General features: G+C 47.6%; 1 protein-coding gene across 4 annotated transcripts in view; it reads right to left on the bottom strand.

Annotated features, from left to right (window-relative positions):
- Positions 1-21,690, bottom strand: part of CYRIA (CYFIP related Rac1 interactor A) — a 100,057-nt gene that overhangs the window by 35,189 nt on the left and 43,178 nt on the right. For 3 of the 4 annotated variants that reach the window (XM_055327512.1, XM_055327516.1, XM_055327515.1), the window contains exons 3-4: positions 21,535-21,687; positions 9,232-9,327 (exon numbers count right to left, since the gene is read on the bottom strand). The gene's annotated coding sequence lies outside the window, so the exon portion shown is untranslated. The remainder of the gene's footprint in view (positions 1-9,231; positions 9,328-21,534; positions 21,688-21,690) is intronic. The other variant, XM_055327513.1, reaches the window with a different exon arrangement.

Below are 21,690 nucleotides of genomic sequence, written 5' to 3' on the forward strand. Positions count from 1 at the left end.
GCTCATCTCCTCTGGCCCCTCTCTTCCTCTCTGTCCAGGGACCCTGCACTCCACCCACACCCTGCCCTTCTCTCAAAGGGCCTGTTCTTTATTGCCTCAGGGCCCTTGCACATGTTTCTCCTTCTGTCTACAATTATAATGACAACGAGCATTTTTTAATGCTTTACAGGCCATGGTGATGAGAGCTTCTCATGTATTACCATATTTAAATTTTTACAACCACCATATGAGGTAGGAACAGTTGTTATCTCAATTTTAGAGATAAAGAAATAATCTTAGAGATTTAGAGACTTGCTCAAGCCCACAAGTGGCAGAGCAGGTAAAACAAATCCACTCCCTCGAGTGAGCTCTGCCTCCCTCTGCTCACCTAACGTGCTGTGTTGACTTTGTCACAATGCCTATCAGCCTGGACCATGATTACATGCTTTCTCCCTTACGTCTCTCAAGGTGAAGTCTTCTTGGGCAGGGCTGTTTTTATACCTTACTCTATCCCCATCACTCAGCACAAGGGCTTGTTACACTAACAAGAGTCTGCTATTCATACAGCTCATAGACACTTTCTCTGGTAACCACAGAACCCCCTGGTACAACATTTACACGACGTGACTGCTTTGAATTATAAGCAAAACCAGTTAACCCTCAGCCTATATCACATACAAAATGTGGGCATTAAAAAAAAAAAACGCTTCTCAACTAAAATAAAGGTACATTGCCTAAGCGAAATAAGCACCTGCTTTGCTGGGGGAAAAAATGCACCGATGGAATAAAGTAGCTCAGCTTATAAATTCCAGGAGCTGGAATTTGCTAAGCCAGGTTAGCGATTTTAGATAGCTGGGCTGGGCTGGAATGCCCTTCCCCATCTGCCACTCCTGTAATGAAGTCGTAAGGCTCTCTGTTGTGTTGCCGGATGGGTTGCCAAGAATCCAACAGATGATTTCATTCTGAGATGAAGGAGGAAAACTGAAGTAGAGCGAGTCTATTAAAGCACTTTCATCTGACAATAAAAATGAGTTAATGGCTAAAATGTGTTTTCAAAACGTTTTAACACTACAAGTAATGGCACTCAAATGGGAAAATGCCTTGAATATTCTCATCGATCATTAATACCATGGTGTCCCTCAAAAGGGCTTGGCATTCCCCGTGGAATACAAACTGTTTGAGTCCAGTTGTAAGGCAATCCGTGGGAATTCTCAAAAAAAAAAAAATACCAAGAGACCATTATGGAACTGAACGATTAAGTGCAGGTTTAAAATAGCCCTCTCAATATCTAAGTTCAGTTTTCTAAAATAGACTATTACCTCATCATAGCTAATTTACCCCATAAACATCAATATTAGAGCAGCAAAAAGCCTCCAAGAAACGAGGGCAAAAATCAGATTCTTTTTCAGGGAATGAATGTCAACATGCCCCCCAATTTCAAATGTTAGTGAATGTGGAAACGATCAAACTGGGGCTTTGCTCTGGACCAGCCCACCGCTGGGAAGTCATTAGTGAATTTGTTCCCTTTCACTTGTGAAATCAAGAAAACAGTTATGAGAAAACAGGCTATCCAGAAAGAGGGCTGACAGTCTCAGCCCACCCAGGCCAGTTTTGCCTAATTTCAAAGGGAAAGTGACCCTTTGCAGAGCCAGCAGCCTGGGGACCTAAGTGCTAGTCTTGGAAATGCCACTTGTATTGGGTATTTATTGGACTTCTCTGGGATGGCCTCAGTTCAGTCTAGAAACCAAAAGGAAACAGCGAGAAGTCACTTAAAAATTTGGCTTGTTCTGACCATCAGTGATGTAGTTAAGCACTGTCTATTCTCTGGGATGATGAATCCCCCTTATCCAGAATCCCTTCTCAGGGAAGTAGCTCAACAAGTGCCGGGTCTCTCCCTCTGAGGGAGGAGCTGCCCAGGAGTCCTGGTTGCATGCGCGCTGGATCAAACCCCTCCTCTCCGAGATGCTGGAAGACCTCTGCTTCTCCCTCTTCTCCTCTTCCTTCTCAAATTTCCACTTCCTCCATCTAACCTTTAAATGTCAGTCTCCAGTTGTCTCTCTTCACGCCTTTCCCGCCCTCCCAGATGAGACCGTCCAGACTCCCAGTTTTTTACCCATATATATGCTGAAGACTTCTCAACCCCACCTGGACCCTCCTCAGCTCCAGGAGTGCAAATCTAAGCGAATTTCCTGAAAGCACAGTGATTTGGGGGAGGGTTTTAAGATCCTCTGCAAAGATCCCCTCCCAACCCTTGTTCAGTGAAAGGCACCATCGTTCAACTAATTGAATGAGCCAGAAACCAGTGTCATCTGAGATTTCTGCACCTACTACACACCACAGATCCATTCTCTGACCAAAGCCTATCCACTTAACTTTCACATCAACTGGAGATCCACCCCTCTCCATGCCTTCCCTTTGCCCCAGTATCTCCTTATCACCTCCAGTCACTATCTCCACCTCCCTCATCCCCACTAATGCATCACCAGATACTCTAAGCACATCAGATCATGTACCAGTCTCCGAGCACGTTACAGGAAATGCCACGTGCAAGACGAATGTTGGTGGATTAAATCTCTTCCATTTCTGCTATCTTACAACATAACATTAAAAAAAAAAAAACAGATTTCTCCTTGTCTCTGTCTGGTTTTCATTCCATAGGCAGCTGTGTCACACATTTGTCCTTGAAGTTTCTTGGCCTCCGTAGTTCACTGCCAGGTGGTGAAATATGACCTAGCAGGTTGACGCACAAGGAGGTGCTATTGAAAGGAATTCTTCTGTGAAGTGAAAGCCCCCTGGAATATCCCACCCACCCCAGTGCCGTGGGTTGACTTGATTTGTAAGTCTAGATTTTCAGATGCTGAGATTTCTTAAACTGGGGCCCACCTGTATACCAAAGGAGACTTGGAATTGACATGTCAAAGCATTAGGGGTATTACTACTTCCCAGGTCAAATTTATTTTGGGGGGCGTGGGATGTCAAAAATTATAAAAGTTCCAAAAAGACCAACAAAAGCCCTTTCACATATACTAAAAACCAGAAGAATCTGAAGCCAAGGGAGGTAGGCATGCTCCATTACACCTCAAGCATTAAGGACATCTAAAGGCCTGAAAACCTCCCTTGAAATCTCAGAGGCAGAGGTGGTTCTGCTTTTGTTTCCAGCTTCTGAAGGCAGTGATCAGCTTGATTTCAAAGCATTGTTCATGGCAAACCAAACTGACATTTCAAATAAAATCCCTGGCTTCAACCCCAAGCAAATGATGAAGACCATCAACATAGGCTGGAACGGGAGAGGTGGGTGGGGTGGGTTTGCTGAGCAATGGGAGACGTGGCTCTTGTTCAAGGAGCTGCTTCCCTAGGCAGACTCCATGGCTGAGTGGGACGTGAGGTTAGTTGGGTAGAAGGAAGGCATATTTTAGCATAAATATCTTCCAAGCTGGCTGTCAAAATAAGATGAGTATATTTTTTATTGTTTTAGATGCTATTCAGGGCCATAAAATCTGACCCAAATCTCCCTTTCAAGTTTCAGCTGTTTTGAACACTATGTACTTTGGTCACACAAGAATATGGACAGTGCCAACAGCTCTGGCCTCCTTCTTGCTTTTTTTTTTCCCTCTTGCTTATGTTATTCCCTTTGCCTGGAATGCCCTTCCCCTCTCCTCTGGCTGCCGATGATCTGTCTGTTTCAAGACCCAAATCAAATAGCATTTCCTCCCCGAAACCTCCTACCTGACTCCCAGGCTGAATGAACCACCCTCCTTGCTGTGAGTTCTTTCAAGGCCTATGTCTTCTTCATTTTCAGAATGTTACCCATTTCAGTTCATCCTCCCTACTCCTCCCCACTGAGCACCAAACACAGGTCCAGCACACAGCCCTCTTCACTTATGTCTGCTGAAACGGATCGGAAGTGTGAGATGAGTAGTCACGGCATAGCAACAACAGTGAGATGTCAGCTCTGAGTAAACTCCACAGAGAAAATAGTCATTGGTAAGAGGAAGAGGTCAGGGAAAATGAGCATTTCCCAAAATAGACATGTTTTTTGGGTGCTTGGCTCTGTAGTTTTATGATCACAGATGACTTTGAGAATCTGTGGAAAATCAGCTTCTCAGAAAAATGCACACACCCACAGACCCACATATTCTTTTTGTATGTAATTCCAGGTGGTACTGTAGACACACCAAAGCCCAGAATGGAAATTCCTCATCTGTTTTAAAACCACCGATTTCAGTGTATGGGCATCAGACGGGACGAGGAAGGCATCTTCAAGTGTGTGAACCATGGACCGCACTGCAAAGGAAAGGGAGTCCTTCAGTGGGAATAGCATGGGCTCTGGACACCTTGGACAAGTCGCTCTCCTCAACTGAATCTGAGTTCTCTTCCTGTGTAAAATGCAAATCATAACACTTCCTTTGCAATGTTGCTACTGAGTAAATAAAGATAATGAAGGTTAAGTAGCCAGTGTAGTACATGGCATGCAGTCAGCTCCTGACCACAAAACTCGTTTTCTGCCCCTCTTGTCTTGTGTAGCAACAATTGCAGCCACCATGCAAACAAGTCATTTCCCTTTTAGCAAGAAACACTGCACTGCTGCTTTGGAGCAAGGGGAGAAAGCCGACTCAGACCACCGCCTTGGTGAAGACGTGAAGCTGGGTGCTGAACGGCTGCTGCGCTCATTCGCATGGCTGTTCATCATACAAGAGCCCATTTATGACAAATACAGGTCCCTCCCTTTGCATGACAAGGCGTATGGGTCCACAGAGCCCCATTATCCAAAAAAAAAAAAAAAAAAAAACAGAGCATTGTGGGCGACGCAGGCGAAGCTGAGTGCACACACACAAGCGGACATTGTAAGGCTGTTTGCACAACCCCGCAGTGCTCCTCGAGGATTTCCTGCCAAGGAGACATTTAGATCTCAGAGTCTGCTGCAGACATTTGCTCATTCAACATGGCTTCGGGCTGGAGAAACCGGGTGCGTGGTCCCCTCTGCTGGCCGTCCCCGGAACCACATGCTGGGGACACTGGGCTGATCCGGTGCAAGGTGCTCTCAGCAGTCCAGACTCTTCTCTCCCGTCCCTCCCTAAGCAGTGCACTGCAATAGGCAGGAGCTTGGGAGTCTGGAAAGTAGTTCAGATCTCAACAGTACCATGTATCAGCTGCAGACCTTGGACAAGTCACGTGGCCCCTCCGATCTTCCTCTCCTAGATGGGGTCCACAGCGCTCATGTGCCTGTGGCAGGGCCTAGCCGAGACGACAGCAGGGCAGAGTGTGCCTGCAGATGGCCAGTGTGGAATGAACACCTGCTTCTGGGAGGGTGGGCGCTGTCCTCTGACCTCTGGAACTAGGAAAGGACATCAACAAGCACCTCCTGGCAAAGTCTTTGCTTAAAACTGTAGCTGGTGCTTAGAGCGGAAGCGTGACTCTGTCTTTTTCCAAATTGTCCCCCCTTGCTTTACACCATGTGCCGTGTTGGCATGGGCAGCACTGTGTGTCCCCTCAGGCTTTATTTCTGCGGCCCCTGAAGTGTCCGATGTTCAGGCCATGCTTAATTTGAAGGTGAGGGGGCTTTGCTGGCAGAAATTCTCAGCTGAAAGGTGTTTCTTAAAAATGAGAGAAAGACCATGCCCCTGAATTCCTTAAACTGAGCTGTGATCTGCTTCCTGACTGATGCTCAGCGTTAGCAACGGCAACAAGGACTGGGGGTGCATCCCAGCTCAGCCAGCTTATGCGCTGGGTAATTAATGGTCTTAATCAATGTATTTAACAACATTTACTTCACCCCCCCTCCCCAGGCGGAGTTTCAATATGAGTAAAACAGAGATTATTTTAACCTCTTCAAGGGTGATTTTTAGAAATAATGAGACAGCACGGGTAAGCAGCCAGATGCGTAAGTGAGTTGTCATAACTCACTGCTACTCTTGTTATTTTTCTTGTTCCAACCACTGGTCCTAGTTCTGTCCTCCCGGCCATGACAAAGAGCTCCTCTTTCCTACACAACTATTAATATCTTTGAGGGCTTTGAATACCATCTTAGACGTGGATGCCAATGACTTCCCAATTCATGCCTATTGCGTTCATCTCCTCGCTTGAATTCCTGACTTGTATATCCAATCGACCACTTGACTCCAATAAACAAGTGAAGCTCAACATGCCCAAAACTAAAGTTTTGGTATCTCTCCTCAAAGATTGCCCTGCTCCAGTCTTCCCTCACTCAGCCAATGGCAATTCTATATTTCCAGATGTTCAGTCTAAAAAAGGTGGTGTTCTCTTAGACTTCTCTCTTTCTTTTAAAATAGCCCATAACCAACCTAACAAATACCATTGCAACATTTTTAAGATATATCTTGAATCTCATTGCTTCTCACACCCTTCATCACCAATGCCCCTAGACCAAACCACAAGCCATCACCTCTTGACCAGAATATCATACTCATCCCTTAAATAGATTCCCCAACTCTGGTCTTGTCAGTTCCCAACCTCTTGGTTAATTGCCTATCTGGCAGCTCTAGGTACCCCACAGTGAGTCATCTCCTGCAACTTCCCGTCCTTCACTCTGCTTCAGCCACCTCTGCCTCCCCACCATTTTTCTTGAACTTATCACATATCTTTGTGCCACAGGACCTTTGCACTTGCTAATCCTTCTGCCTAGAATGCTCTCCCCCAGTATATCTGTATGGTTTTCTTTCGGCCTCTGTCCACTTGTCAGTGGAGCCTAACCTAACCACCTAGTCCAAAATAGGATTTCACCCCACCTCACCTTACGCGACCCCCACTGTCTTTATTTTTCATTTAAATCTCTATTACCATTGACATATGTACCTTCAACTCCTAGGAGAGGGCCCGACACATAATAGGAATACTACACTTACATACAATTTTGGATGAATGTAGTCATTCGTTCATGAACAAAGTTCCCATGACCCCATGGAGCTTCTCTGTCAACAAATTTTTTCCTCCATATCCCATGGGAGGAGAGGCTCTCAGGTCATCTAATATTTTAGTCAGACACGGTCATTTGCATAAGAATGAGGGAGAAGGGTTACTACAAGGGATGGGGAAATGCATGACCAATGAGCATGGTCCTAATGAGGAACAGTATGAAATTGTAAGATAGAAAATGCATTGTGTATGGGGGGGGAGCAGGGGGGAGCAAGGTTGGGGGAGAGAAGGTCGGAAGAAGCAGCTGAGGACTGATTATAGAGGAACTTTGCAACCATAGAGCAGAAGCAGGGAGGGACATTCCTGGGCAGAAATGCAGCTTGGTGCCTTGGGTGGGTCAGATGGTTATTGTGTAACTCAAGGCTCGAAGGGCACAGGACATACCATGGACTATAATGCCTCTGTAATGCCACCGAGTGTGCAGAGAGTCATGGGCTCTGTATCCTAATCTCATTTTAGTCACTTATTTGCTACAGGACCTTGAGGAAGGTCATTTCCCTGCTCTGAGCCTCATCCTTATCATCTGTTGCCCACCAGGACTGGCTCAATGATCTGGGAACTCCCCCTTGTCCCAACATCCTAGGGTTTTATACAGTGAAAACGGGTGACAATTTCCAAATATGTATCCAGGCAACCTAGGGCCAAATCATGAGCTAAGTTAATTAGAATAGGGACGCACCTTCCATTTATGCAACAGCATTACATACTAACAGCACTTCTGTGAGCCGTCCTGCTCTTGCTCCTTGAAGCCATTTGGATTTCAAGTTATAAGGCAAGGACAGTGAGGCTAGCGCCCCAGCACTTTCAAATGTCCCATGCTGTATCAAAATTGTCCACTGCTGCAATCAGGGGGTGCTAGAGAGTTAGTCTGTGAAAAGGGAGTAATTCTGGAATCTGGTGGAATGCTTATACTATGTCAGAGAAACGGTTCTCAAGCCCTTGTGTGTGTTTGATGCAGCAAATGTCATGAAACGCATAGGCATACAAACTTACAAATGAATCTCATCCATTCAACAAAGTGGCCCCAAAGTAGCTCTAGGAAGCAATGCTTGGACAGTCTGGTTTAATCTCTCCTGTGTATTCAAAGGTCTAATATGACATTCTCTAATTCGGCCCCTTTTCCTTTGGAATTTGAGAAGCAGTTGAGGGCCTGCCATGCCCCAACCCTAGAAGCCCAAATCAGGTCTCCTTGCAATTATAATAATAGCACAACTGCAACATGAAGGCACTAGGCTGGGGATAATTTGCAAATACCAGAGCTCTGTCCTTTGGCTTTCAAATTTCAAATAAAAAAAAAAAAATCCATGAGATGACAAAGCCATGACGTTAATACAGATCCCATGTCGAGTTACATTGCCCAGGAAATGGCAGCATTTCCTTGGAATTAATAATAAGTTTTTTTCAAAATTTCTAGAAAGTACCACAATAACCAAAGATTTTGTATAGTTGCCAAAACTCCACTGGCTTTGCCAGGCTATCTGCCAATTTATATTCAATATAATTTAGCTGATCCCCCACCACCAATGAATTCCAATACTTCTCCTCACCCATGCCACTTGCTCCCAAATTTAAGTGACCTCTTCCTTCCAATGACCCTAACATCTTCAATACCTAGCACAGTCCTTAATAGAGTATTGAAAGTTGATGCGTGTTAAGGAATAAACATACAAAAATTTGCTCATTTTAGAGGCCACTGCTCAGTAAGACTCAGTCCCTGAAGTGGTCTGAGAGCACAATCCAGTGAGGGCAAGAAACCATGGTCAAAGCCCACAGTAAAGGACGGAACGTTCCAGGGAAGACTGTGATTTGGGTGAAAGGAAAGTGTTCTGGAAAAGGGGTGCAAGAGAAGAGGTGACTCATCTGGGCTGGAATAAACTGGAAGGCTTCATGTAAAAGGAGGCTGTGTGTGGAGTCAGGAGGGAGAAGCTGTCAGTGGACATCCGGCTACTGGTGAGACTCGGGAGCTGGAGCGAAGCCAACCCTGGGTCCCTCACCACTGAGATCATACCCCCTTGGTGGGGGTGGAGATGAGGGGTCCTGGGAGTAGCAGGTGTCACAGGCTCAGCTTTGAGATCCCTTGGAAGATCCCAGTCTTCTGGTTATGATGAAGTGGTGGGACTGGTTTTCCTATGTGCGTTTACACCTGCTCTCAGTATAGTTCTCTGCCAAGTAGACTTCCATTTTCCGCTGGCCTGGGGCCTGAACTGATGCCTGTCCCATTCCCAGGGTGGGGGGTGGTGTCCTCTGCCCTCTGCCTCTCACCAGAGCCCAGGGAGTCCTCACACACCAGCCTTCCACATTCCAGTCACTCCCACTTACCTGTCTGCCTCTTTTCCTAGAAGGTGATTACCTCCAGGACAGGAGCGAGGACTTATGCTTGAATCCACAGCAGGCCACTCAGGGAATACGTGTTTGCTAATAAAGGAAAAAAAAAATAGTGAGTGCAGAAGTGAGAGCATGAATGCCAAAAGCTGTATCCAAGATCTCCTGAGTCCCAGCCATTTACTTAGAAAGAGAAAGAGGAAAGGAAGGAGGACTGGCAGGCAGGAGAGGGTGAAAGAGTGAAGGAGGGATGAAGGAGGGATGGTAGGATGGAAGGAGAGGGGAGGAAATATTTTACCTCCTTTCACCTAGTTTAATTAAGATATAACTAGTTTCTGGCATAGGAAGTAACAGACAGGGATCTCATGCTATGCTTGAAAATTGAAAGAAAGAAAACTTGAGTCATCTAAAAGGCAAGTTCCAGCCTCAGTAATGTGCAAGTGAACTAAAGACAGGCAGAGGCTTTGGGAGCAGCCTGCCTCACCCACGTGGTGGAGAACGGCCAGCGACTAGTTCTCACAAAGAGAAGCCTATGAGTGTCTCCACCTTTGGCCCCGCCAATCAGCTTGGGAGGCCGCGCTGGGGGAGGCCCAAGGTCAGGGATAGGCAGGACAAAATAACATGTCTCAGGACTGTGGATTCCCATTTGAGGATACCTCTTTGTTTGTTTGCTTTTAAAACATTTTGTTTATTTTTGGGGGGGGGAGAAGAGAGAGAAAGAGAGAACTGGGGGAGGGACAGAGGGAGAGGGAGAGAGAATCTTAAGCAGACTCCCCGCTGACTGCAGAGCCAGACATGGGGCTGCATCTCAGGACCCTGAGATGTGACTTGAGCAGAAATCAAGTGGGATGCTCATTCGACTGAGCCACCCAGGCGCCCCGTGGATGCCTCTTTGAATCAAAACTCCTGCACAGTGGGAATATGTAAGGCTGAACCGTGGGTGCACTTTCTGAAGTGGGTCTTGCTGCCTCCCGCCTCCGGGCAGGTGGGCCAGCTGGGAGAGAGTCCTGTCTCAGCTGAGGATGTACTTCAGTCACCTTTCCTACGACATGTCACTGCTGACACAGAGGGCCCTGAATCTAAAATCCTGGGGACTCCAGGGATGACCTCATTCATCCCCTGCTTCCCCAAATCCTCCCTGTCACAGCCACTGGCAGTCCTGCGCTCCATGCTATTTTAAGCGCTGACTGCACATTATCTCATTTGATTCTCATGATGACCTTCAAAAGCAGGTACCCTGTTTAGTTTTCAGAACTGGGAAAATGATGTGTTCCTGCTAAAACAGAGGTTTTCTTTGGGCAAACACAAGAGCTTGCAGTTAAGCATGCTCTCCACTAAGGGGCATTACCATCCCACATTAAAATTGCCAGACCGGGTCAGGGTAAAAGCAGTGCAAAAGCAGGACAAAAGCAGAAGTTTGTAAAAAGGACAAAGCAGGGGGATGGATTTCAAAGTCCTGGATATTTTCTAAATGAATGTTATTCCTCTTAGTAGTAAGAAGTGTTCACACTCACAGCCGTAGTACCCAGTGCTTACTTAACACCAGAATTCACTTAATTCCTGTTCAAGGTCATTTCAAAAGGACTGGTCTTAACCAGTCTGCCAGCAATGGAGCCATGGCCATTGGCAGGGGGTGGCATGGGGGGTGGTGGTGGAGGGGGATGGGAGTGTGGATTAATAGATTCAACCATTTGGGTAAGTAATCATCCTGCCCAGCTGCTTTTGATAATTTCTTAAGTCACGTTTTCCACCAAGGGAAACATGGCCTGTGGCTGAATCACCTTGACTCCAGCTGGAGTGGAAGAGAAAGAAAAAACAGGGGGGGGGGTGGCTGGGGGGAGGAAAGGCTGAAATTCTATCCCAAGTCTATCAAAACGAGTTTCTATAGTTTACTTCGGCACAACTGGAAAATACTCTGGAAGTGTAAATTTTTAAAAAAATATTTTATTTATTTATTCATGAGACACACACACACACACAGAGAGAGAGAGAGAGAGAGACATAGGCAGAGGGAGAAGCAGGCTCCCTGGAGGGAACCCGATGCAGGACTCGATCCCAGGATCCCCGGGATCATGACCTGAGCCAAAGGCAGATGCTCAACCACTGAGCCACCCAGATGCCCCAAGGAAGTGTAAATTATGCTAGTGGGAGATCCTCCACTGGTGACTGTGCCCCCTCCCCCTGTGCTTACAGACAGCTTATTTCTATAAGAAGCACAATGTTGCTTTCACAGAGAGGATGCTCTTGCAGGAAATCCACAGTACACAGAGAATGCAGCAAAGTCACCGTGGGATTTCCCTGTTTGGATTGATCCACCGAGACCACAATAAAACCAAACAAACAAACTCACCGAGTTTATCTCCAAATTTATGTTAAAGGCCAGCCCTGCTCTCGATGACTCAACCGTGCACTATCCTGATTTAAACTTTACCCTGAAGCTGGGGTTTCCAGGCTGGTGTCCGTGGCCACAAATGACTAAATGTAAAAGCTTTGCTCTCCATCTGCTCTGGGGCTCGAAGTCTCAGAGACGGTTCAAGCACAGTCTAGGCTGCCCTTTAATCCTACCTGAAGATGGTAAATTTTTATTCAAATACAAGGTCTGAGGCTGCTCTGTGGTTTGCACCAGCTCAGAACCCACTAAATGACCTCAGGTCCTAAGGTGCCTAGTGGAGTGTGGGAAGCACCGTGGAGAGATGGTGGAGACACCAGTTTATCCTCAGAGACTAACCTGTGGCCTTGGCCATACGTCTGAGAAGCTCTGCACTAGACTAAGGACTGGAAGTTCCAGTGTCCAATCCCCTTTTCATCCCATAGCTCAAAAGTAAGCAGTTGTTTTAGGACGAAGGAAATGAGGAGTTGCTCCTGCACTGGTTTAACATGTATTTTGTGTTATGAGTGTTTCATTTATGGATCCCAACTGGGCACACCAGGGAAAACTAGGGAAAGTTCAGAAAATAATCAGAGATAGGATTATCTGAGCCCTGCTGTAGACCAGGTCTTGTCCTCAGTAAGTGCTTAACGAAGCACAGGATCCCAGTCCTGGAGCCCAAACTAGATGGCTGGGAAGGCTTGACTCTTCCCATCGTTCACACTGCCTCCTACTGTCCCAGCCTTGGTTTACTCACTGAAAAAAAAAAAAAAAATCAGACAGAAGCTAGACCGGATGTTCTCACAGATTGCTCTACAGAGTGAGCCTTTAAAAAAATATTTTTAAAAGATTTATTTATTGGGGATCCCTGGGTGGCGCAGCGGTTTGGCGCCTGCCTTTGGCCCAGGGCGCAATCCTGAAGACCCAGGATCGAATCCCACGTCAGGCTCCCAGTGCATGGAGCCTGCTTCTCCCTCTGCCTCTCTCTCTCTCTCTCTCTCTCTCTCTCTCTCTCTCTCTCTCTGTGTGTGTGTGTGTGTGACTATCATAAATAACTAAAAAAAAAAATTAAAAGATTTATTTATTTATTTATTTGAGAGAGAGAGAAAGAGAGAGAGAGAGAGCAGAAGCAGGTAGAGGGGAAGAGGGAGAGGGAGAGAGACAATCTCAAGCAGACTCCCTGCCGAGCGTGGAGCCCCATGCAGGGCTTGGTGTCCCGACCCTGAGATCATGACCTGAGCCGAAACCAAAAGTCAGACGCTTAACCCACTGAGCCACCTGAACAGTAAGCCTTTCTGAAATTTCCGAAGGCAAAACTCTCTCTGTAAATCTTTGTTCAAATCGACAACCCAGGTGTTTATTTTTTTTTTTATTTTTTTTTTATTATTTATTTATGATAGTCACAGAGAGAGAGAGAGAGGCAGAGACACAGGCAGAGGGAGAAGCAGGCTCCATGCACCGGGAGCCTGATGTGGGATTCGATCCCGGGTCTCCAGGATCGCGCCCTGGGCCAAAGGCAAGCGCCAAACCGCTGCGCCACCCAGGGATCCCAACCCAGGTGTTTAAATGCAACACTTGCTTTACTTAAGGGAAGAAGGAAAAAGAACCAGAAAACAACCAAACCATTATATGCAGCGATCATTCACTTTGACCCTCGAACAGTCTGTCCATCGCTGACCAAGCAGCTGGCCCCTCTCAGAACCGGGACCGGCGGCTCCCATTCGGCTGGGACCAGACACTCGGCCCCCGGGCACTGTCCCCTGCAGGACCCACGAGGGGCACAGGCGCACGCGGGGCGCCTTCCTGGCCTCTGCTGGGGAGCGGGTTGGCATGGCGACGCCTGGGCCAGCCTTCACTTGCTCCCTCCCTTCCCTTTCACGCTATTATCACTGTGTGAGATCTTGCCCCAGAAGAACAGAGAAGTCCTGAGGGCGAGGTCTGATGTCAGGGGAGAACAAGCGAGTCTTTGTCGGGCCCTTCAAGGAGAGGAGGCCCGGCCAGGGCTCTTCTGCACACAGAGGGGCCTGTGCTCTCTCAGTGTGGGGCAGTGGAGCCCGCTCCCGTCCTGCCTGGGCCTTGGGGCCTCCACTAGCTCATCCTGAGCTCCCCGAGTCGGACTAAGTGCAGGGATCCCCATCTGCTGCCCTCGGGGTGCCCAGATCAACACCAGCCCTCTCAGGAGATCCCTCTCTCCTTGGCTCTTCCCCCTCTTCCTGGTCAGAAGGGCTCCCCCATCCTTCCATCATCTTTGTGGAGCTCCCCCTTCTTTTCACACCCCACAATCTGCCTCCAGTCTCCTGCTTCCATCCCCTCCTGGCCACCCCCTGTTCCCCCCCAGAAGCCTCCTGGTTCAGGGATCTCTCCGGCTGCCTCTGCTCCCCTAAGATGCTCTGGCTGTTCTAACAGCCAGACGGTGCCACCTGTCCGAGGTTGGAGTGTTTATCACTGCTGCTGACTTCAGCTTCGAAACTCCTTCTTCTAGGATTAGTTCTGCCCTCAGAAGATGCTTAATAAATAGCTTTTCAATGCTTGAACCCACAGCACATCCCCCAAACCTACCTTTAATAAAACATCTGACTAAGGCTTCAGATGGAAATAAAAACAGCTAACGTGATTTGGGTCCTTCCTGCGTGCCGGGCACCACTTGGAGCACTTACATAGACTAGCTGGCTTTATGGGCAGAGCAGCCTCAAGTGGCAGGTGCAATGGGCTTTCTCACTTTACAGACAAGGAAACTGTTGGATGAGACGTGTGGTAACTGTCCGAGCTCACCAGCTAGCGGGCGGTACAGGAGGATTCTGACCCAGGCGGTGCGGCTCCAGTCTGGGCTCCTAACCTTAATGCCACACAAGCATTTCGTGATGACCTCACCTAAAGTCCACTCCGATGCACATGACCGTGTGTCGTTCCCTAAAACTAGGGACACACGCCTTTGCAAATGTCGTCACATTTCTAGGCTTCGTGTATCCCATGTTTTGGAAACCAAAGAAAATGAGTTAGATTTCCCTGCTCCCCTTCCTCCCGGACCAGCAGCACGGTCAGGAGCAGAGCAAGGTGGCGACAAGTTGGAAAGGGAGGTCTCTGCAGGAGACACGTTCCGAGCCTGCTTTCCGCAGTAACAGTTCTCTCCCCAGAGCATCTCTGCCCATGTGCAGCCTGGGCCTGACTCTGTTTTGCAGGTCAGATGAGGTCCCCATCCTGGACCACTGGGCCGGCAGCTTCCAAGTCCCAGAGAAAGGCAGGCTCGCCATCAGGGCTAAGCCAAGCACTCCAAGCTGATTCTCCTATCTTCCAGTGCAGAGAAGGAGCACAAACAGAGCTGCAGGAAGCGGGAAGACTGGAGCAGAGGGACAGAGCGAGGGTGGCAGCTGCACCAAGGCTCCCAGCATCGGGATGGGGTTGGGGGTGCAGGCCGAGACCTTTTACTCTGAGAACCGCATCAGCCATTCTGAGCTCCCAGGCTGATGGAGGCCCTGGGTGCCACACAAAGGTAAGGGGTCCAGTTTCTCACCTTCCAGGGGCACTTGGCAGTGATGATGTGATGTGATGCATATGAGGAACCCCACACCGGGGTCCTGCTGGACCACATGCGGATTCAACAGCATTCAGTGACTCTCTCTGGGGTCAAGTTCGTAAAGGGAAAGCCCTAGACCATCAAGCCCAACTGCCTCGTAGTGGATGGAGAAGGGAAGGGAGGTCCAAGGTCAAATGGTGACTCAGTGCCACAACCCTGATGCCACAGCCATGCTTTTTCCCTCCTTCCTTTTAAAACTTCACCTTCTGTCTGTTAATGGCATCCAAAGGAAATGCTTACCCTCCGGTACAGCCAGGGTAGCGGAGTGAAGAGGGCAGGAGAAAGCTCATGGTGAGGTCTCTCCTTAGAGGGACAAGAGAAGATACCCAACTGCTTTGTCTTCCAATCAGCCTAGCCCCTCAGGAAGAACTCATAGATCCCCTAAAAGCAAGAGACGAGGAAGCCCTGGCTGATTCTCCTGGTTCTCTAAGAGGAGAACTGGAGAGTGGGGTATGTCATGGAGCTGTCTGGGTCTCCCAGAGATTCCAAAGTGAGCAAAGCACTCATTCCTTAAGCTGCTTGCTGTTGAGATACTTAAACCTACCAGGAATGAGGGGGCATCTGGCTGGCTCAGTCAGCGGAGTATGCTACCCTTGATCTCAGGGTCATGAGTTTGAGCCCCACACTGGGCACAGAGATTACTTTAAAAAAAACAAACAAACCTGGAAGTCAGCCTACCAGAAATGGGACAAGGTCAGGTTCAAAGATGGCTCTGTAAGGAGGGAAGGCTCCCCAGTGTCCCCAACTAGAACCAATTGTTTTATCAAGTAGTGAGCTCTCTGTCCCCAGAAGCATGTAAACAGACACCTGCAGGGCAAAATGTAGAGAGTTGGATGGCACAAGAGGGATCTGGAGAGGCCTCTCTGATGGGATGCTACTGCTCTGCCCGGCTCCACATTTCTGAGCTTTAGGCGAGGGCCATGTCCAAGATGATTCTTAGCCCCATCTCATTGGGTTATCAGAAGGGTGGCACCGCAGGCAGAGCAGAAGAGGAGACAATCACAAGACAGCCTGACTCCTGACCACCTAACATAACAGCTGTGGGCCTTGGACAAGCTGCTTCGTGGCTCAAAGTTTCGGTTTCCTCTTCTGTAACTGGCATCCTGGTGCGCTTGTGAACCCCGAGTGCCAGGAAGCACGCAGACCACAGCAGCACCCAGGGAGGTGTGCAAGGCCACTCCCAACCCACCCATTCACCCTGCGGCTGGCCCATGAGGCCAGAGGGCATTAGTGCCAGGCTCTGTTAGGCTACAATAGGTTCCAAATAATACATACGTGTGTGTCTGTGTGTATACATACCTATAGATGCATACACAGAGCCCACACAGATACATGTCTCGGTATATATATTTATATATATTAATATGGACATTTTTACATATATATTTTACACACATGTACATACACACATATAAATATGAATATCTATTTTACATATAATAAAATACATATATATATGTATATGTGTGTATATACTTTCTCTTTCCTAAGAGGAAGGTAGAGGGACAGACACACTTCTAAACCTTTTCTGCAGTTTTCACTGGGAAGCAGCAGCCGTAGTTGTCTGTAAAGGTGAATTTTGCTACCGGAGAGCCCTGGTGCAAGCTTGCTGTGCCTTTACATTCGTGTTTCCGGGAGATGCGGCTGGATTCCTCCTCCACCTCTTTCCACTCCTTCCCGTGGTCCCTCTCCTCCTACTCTGCTTACTGACACCTCCATGGGGTCAGAGGAGAGAGCAACTCAAAATTAGTCAATCTGATTATTTTTAATCACTGTTGGGAACAAGGTGGGAGGCTGAGGAGGCGGCTACTAATGGTTTCTAAAAAGCAGAGCTGAGGCATTATCTGTGCGTGATGATCACTCTGGCTATTTCCTCTCCACCACTACCACAGACGTTTGAATGTCGGCCCGTATTTAGTATTTATAGAGTGCTATTCTGTTCTAGGGGTGTCTCTCACCCGGATCCCAATTCCTACTCACTCTTCAATGCCCAGCTCATTTGGCTCCTCCTGGAAGCCTTCCCTGACTTCCCCGGGCAGAGAACATGTTCCCTTTTCGCAATTAAAAAAAAAAAAAAAAAAAAGATTTATTTATTTATTTATTTATTTATTTATTTGAGAGAGAGAGACAGAATGAATCTAAAGCAGACTCCCTGCTGAGCATGGGGTCTGAAATGGGACTCAATCCCACGACCCTGGGATCATGACCTGAGCTGAATCGAGTTAGACGCTTCACAGACTGAGCCCCCTAGGCGTCCCTCTGTTTCTGCACTTTGTTCATGCAAGAGGCTCCTGACTACTATCTGTGTCTGTGACTGCTGGCCCCTTCTGTCATTGTCACAAACATGCCCTCCTTGGAGGAATGCACAGACTTGATCCATCTTGATGGTTTCCAGACCCAGCGCAGAGTCTGGCACGTGTACGGACTCGGGTCTTGTCTGGCCAGTGAACGTGTACTTTCCATAGAGAACATTCTTATTGTCCTATTCAACTAGGAGAGGGTTAAGAGATGGATATTACCCATTTGCTTTCTGACCAGAAGAAAAAGTATCAAGACCTAAATTCCATCATTCCTACCAGAATAGTGCAGGCTTTTGCCAGCCACTCTCTCCAAACAGAAACAAGGCTCATGTTCTAACCGTTTCCCAGCAATTTGTGTACCAAGGCCGTGCACAGAACAGTCAACATTTAACACTCACTAGAGCACTGGGAGACAGAAGGGGCCACATATTTACCCACGCCAGAGGACTGTCTCATTCCATTTGTCTGTATGAACCTACTTTACATCTGAGGAAACTCTGACCTTCTAATTCTATCCCCTTCTCTGATGTTGCCCACCCTCCCTGCTATTCGCCTGCCTGACTGTGCCTCACCTGGAGGACTGAGTGGACACGACATGCCCCAGGAGCTGCCCCATCCTGCCCACTCTGTCTGGGTCAGGAGCCTCTCCTCGGGCTCCCTCACATTCACTCTCACTCCAACACAGATCAGTGTGTGTTGCCAGGTCACTAGCAGGTCTCCCTGGAAAACCATAGACCCCTCAAGGGCAGGGAGCGAATCTAGTCATCATCTGTACCCAGTGTCTACAGTGACACTGACGTAGAATAGGCACCCAAGTATTTGCGGAATGAATCGATCCCCCCCTCTACCCTGGAGGCAAGACTTGGTAATACATGAATATGTGAATGCATTCCAAGAGAACTGGGGGGAGTGACCCGTGAGAGGGTCGAAGGGAAAATGACCACTCTGGCAAACTGGTTCAACAATGACCAAATTAGAACTACTCCTTGCTTCAACCTAATTTATCAATGCAACTTGCTCAAGCAGTTTGAACTAGCGCTGACCATGGGCTCTCAGGACAGGGCATTGTCTCATTCATCTCCAGAGGCTTGGTACCTAATGCCCAACACAAGTTTTTGAATGGGTGGCTCATACCCTATTGGGCAAAAGCATCCATCCCTTTTTCTACGTAGTGATGATTTAGGGATGGGGCCTTTTAGATGTTCTGGGGGAGAGGGAGGAAAGGTAGAAGAATCTCTGGAAGGGCAGTCAGTACATAAAAGCCCAAGTCCTTACTGTGGTTTACGAAGCCCTACAGGATCTGACGGCTTCTCTCTGCCTTCACATCCTTCTGCTGTCCCCTTGCTCCTTCTGCTCCAATCCTACTGGCTGCTCTCTGCTGCTTAATGCCCAAGCACATTCCCACCTTAGGGCTTTGTTCCTTTGAGCCTCACTCCCTCACTTTGTTTAGGTTGTACTCCAGTAACGCCTAATCAGAGAGGTCTTCCCTTGGACCCTGTGTGAAACAGCAGCAGCTACTTTCTCCACTTCCCCTCTTTCTGGCTTGACTTCATTTATTTATGTTTCCTGCTTTACTTTTTTTCCCATAGTGTTTAACACTGCCTGATACAATGTACGCATGTTTCCTTGTTGATGATCCTACAGTCCCATGAGAATGCAAGCCCCACGAGGACAGAAACTTCGTTTTATTCTGTGCTGTATCCCTAACATCAAGAATGGCACCTGCCACGTAGTACATGCTTCATAAACATCTGTTGACTGAATGGCTGGCTGGCTGAATGAGTGCCTCAAAGCCAACAGACACACAAGGCACAAGGTTCTAAGAGAACCTGATGGGGGAGTCAAAGCTATATTTATTTAAGTAGCTCTAAATAAGATTGGGGAGGAAAGGAGCTAACACTTTTTTGAGAAAGAAACTATGTTAATACATTTAAATTATCTCCTTTCATCCTGATCACAAGTATACAACATAAGGGCATATTATCCTCATCTTACAGATGGGGAAACAGAACCTCAGGAATTTAAAATGATCTCAGCAAAATCACTAAACTAATAAATAGAAGTGAGATTTGTTTCTTTTTTATAACATAGGAATGGATGGGCCCTTGTTAATATGTATTTAATGACATATTATTTTTTTAAGAAGGCTCTACTCTGAACATGGGGCTTGAACTCACGACCTTAAGATCAAGAGTCCCATGCTCTCCTGACCAAGCCAGCCAGGTGCCCCTAATATAGTGATGTATTTCTATCTCAAGCCATGAACAAATAGTGCTAGTGGAGAAGCACTGGAGTGAGCAGCAGGGTACCCTGCTTACGGCACAGCTGTCTTATGGTATGGCCCTGGAGGCCTACCCGATGGGCCCTGTGCATGTAGACAAGAGAAGAGCTGAGATGGATCCAACAGGTAATTTCATTGTTTTTGTTTTTTTTTAATTTTTTATTTATTTATGAGAGAGAGAGAGAGAGAGAGGCAGAGACACAGGCAGAGGGAGAAGCAGGCTCCAGGCACCGGGAGCCCGACATGGGATTCGATCCCGGGTCTCCAGGATCGCGCCCTGGGCCAAAGGCAGGCGCCAAACTGCTGCGCCACCAAGGGATCCCTAGAAGTGAGATTTGAAATCAAGTCTAATGCCAAAAGCTCCTCTCCTTCCTCTGAATTATGCTCGTGGCCACCCTAGGAAAAGAAACCACAAGAGAAAAGAAAGGAACGGACCACAAGATAATCCTGTTCCCCCAAAGAATGAGAATGTGGTATAAGGAACAAGTCTAGGATAAAATGATCCTAGGTACTTAGACTGGAACCATCTTAGAATTCTCCTGGTCTTACCTTCTGTGCTATGCTCAGCTGTATGAAATGCTTCTCCTTATAGTCTTCAAGGAAACTCAAGATATCTAGATGCAGAAGAAGAGCTTTAGGACAAAAGACAGCAGAAGGGAACCCCAGCAACTGGAGAAAGATGAACAAGTGCATGACCATCTCAGGGTACCGGCATCTCCTTTGTGACTCCTGATCCTAAGTGGGTGCCCTGGGCCAACTTAAGGGGATGCACTAGAATGCCAGCATCCAATGCGCTGAGCCCCTCAGTAGATCTTTAGTCATCTGGTGGGGGTGTCAGCTCCTGTCAGGTCTGAGTTCAATGAAGGAGTTCAGGTAGGTGTGGCCCAGTCTTTGCAGATGAGAAGAAAAGTGTCCATAAAGGATTGGGAGGAGGTGCCAGAGGAGGGAGCTAGTAACAACAAAGAATCCATGTGTTGACAGTAAGGCCTGGCCACCTGCAGCTGGAGCAGCGCGGTGCACAAATTGAAAATGCCTCAAAAAATGTTATAGCAAGTGCGACACAAGGCAGACCTGTGGCAGGAGACCGAAATTTCATCCTGAGTTTGCTACTGAAGGATGTGTGCTTGCCTAAGTTTGCATGACCAGGATGGGTAGAAAGGAAGTCGGATTGCGCTTCATCTCAAATGAATTCTGCAAGGGACAGTAACCTAGAACTCCAGCCCTAATCTGTTTTCCCCTGCCTGTAGTTCTTTTCTTTTCTTTTTTTTTTTTTTTAAAAAGATCTTATTTATTTATTCATGAGAGACACAGAGAGAGGCAGAGACACAGGCAGAAGGAGAAGGAGGTTCCCTGAGGGGAGCCCGATGTGGGATTCGATCTCAGGACCCTGGGATCAGGCCCTGAGCTGAAGGCAGATGCTCAACCACTGAGCCACCCAGGCGTCCCTGCCTGTAGTTCTAAGCTACTCTATTTCCTGCCTAAATACTCACCAGACCCAGGGTAACAAGAGCTCCCACTCAAAATACAGTTGTAGAAACCCAGGGACCTTTAACCACTTCAAAACTATATCCTTGGTTTCTTTGGGGTTTTTGTTTCCCCTTTTATGTGTATGTGGTGTTAAGACGCACGACCTCTAATCAAAGATGACAAATCTGGCAAAATGATCACCCTCAATACTTTCATGTGTCCCATAAGCGTGCAGATCACACATTCTCACCACCAAAAATGATGATTATCACTGTGCCGTCTGCTATAACCCAAGTCAGTTGTTTCTTACCTGGAGCTCTCTTTGGTGATTCGGGTTCACCAATCCAGGCTGATGGGACAAAACAGCTGAGCAAGCTGGCCAAGGAGTGTCTGGCTCCCAAATCAGGGCTGTGCCCCCGCTAGAGTCCTGTCCTTTCTCTGTCCTTATGTGAGTGATAATCTGCTA

The sequence above is a fragment of the Nyctereutes procyonoides genome, unplaced genomic scaffold, assembly GCF_905146905.1.
Source record: "Nyctereutes procyonoides isolate TBG_1078 unplaced genomic scaffold, NYPRO_anot_genome, whole genome shotgun sequence".
NCBI classification, from domain to species: domain Eukaryota; kingdom Metazoa; phylum Chordata; class Mammalia; order Carnivora; family Canidae; genus Nyctereutes; species Nyctereutes procyonoides.